Genomic DNA, 1,098 nt, shown 5'->3' on the forward strand with positions numbered 1-1,098 from the left:
GCTTTAACCCGCTGCGCCACCAGGAAGGGCCAGAGTCTCACTTTTATATAATTAAATCAAGTCTCTGGCGATCTAGTCTTTAGTAGGTTACATAGTAGAGATGAAAGACAGACATCCCTTATATTCCCTTATCTAATCAGTTCTTATTATACGTTCTTTAATACTATATATCAAAACTTCATCTTTGTAGTTCTTATGAAAATTGTAACTTTACATTAATTTTCATGATTATTAATGTGTGTAAGTGTCATAAAGGATAAACTGTCTAGTTTGAGTAGACTGTATCCCTATCACCTACCAAGTACCTAATGTACAGTAAACATTTAATATAAAGACTGGCGGAATTAAAGATTGATCAATGGAAGAAGGTAAGACAAGAGGTCATTATGAGATGACCAATTTGTAAATGTCAGGGAATCTATCCCAAAAGGGTCCTACATATCAGCTTGTGTCCATATATAAGATAAATAAATTAATGATAACTGAATAAATTAAAACACCAGAAGTTTATATTCTATAAACTTGCTTATAAAGCAACAATATATTTCACAATTTGTCTTTAGTCACTTTTAGATTTATAATCAGGATGTTTTATCAATTATGATGATTATAGACAAAGAGGGGTTGCCTTGGTCAGTGCTTTGTAGGATGATAATTATAAATAGGCTATATTCCCTTTTTTATAAATTTGCCATATGTAGTGTGTATGTTATATATGTTACTATATATTGCATATATACATACTAAGTTCATTTAAGGACACAATAATCAAAACAGACTCTGAAAAGTGTTTATTTCATATAATTTAATTTATTAATGCTGACATTTACTAATCACTGGGTAAATATTTGCTGACAGTCTGACTAAAGTACTAGATCAAAGTCATGTATCACTATACTGGTAAATACCAAATAAAAGGGTATCAGAAATTCTCCCAGGTTGATAACACTAAGAATCAAAAGAGTTATGAAAATAATGAATTTGAAGAATAAGAAATTAAAAGTTCAAATACTGGCCCTCCCTGGTGGCGCAGCGGGTTAAAGCACTGCACTGAGAAGCTAAAGCCACTTCCGCATGAGTTCGATTCCCGCCTGCCCC

At 32.2% G+C, this 1,098-nt stretch overlaps 1 protein-coding gene across 1 annotated transcript in view; it reads right to left on the bottom strand.

The window, feature by feature from the left end:
• Nucleotides 1-1,098, bottom strand: part of LOC101627322 (leucine-rich repeat-containing protein 9) — a 94,046-nt gene that overhangs the window by 65,037 nt on the left and 27,911 nt on the right. The gene's annotated exons all lie outside the window — the stretch shown is intronic.

Source organism: Condylura cristata, unplaced genomic scaffold (genome assembly GCF_000260355.1).
Source record: "Condylura cristata isolate star-nosed mole 26May11 unplaced genomic scaffold, ConCri1.0 scaffold00013, whole genome shotgun sequence".
NCBI lineage: Eukaryota > Metazoa > Chordata > Mammalia > Eulipotyphla > Talpidae > Condylura > Condylura cristata.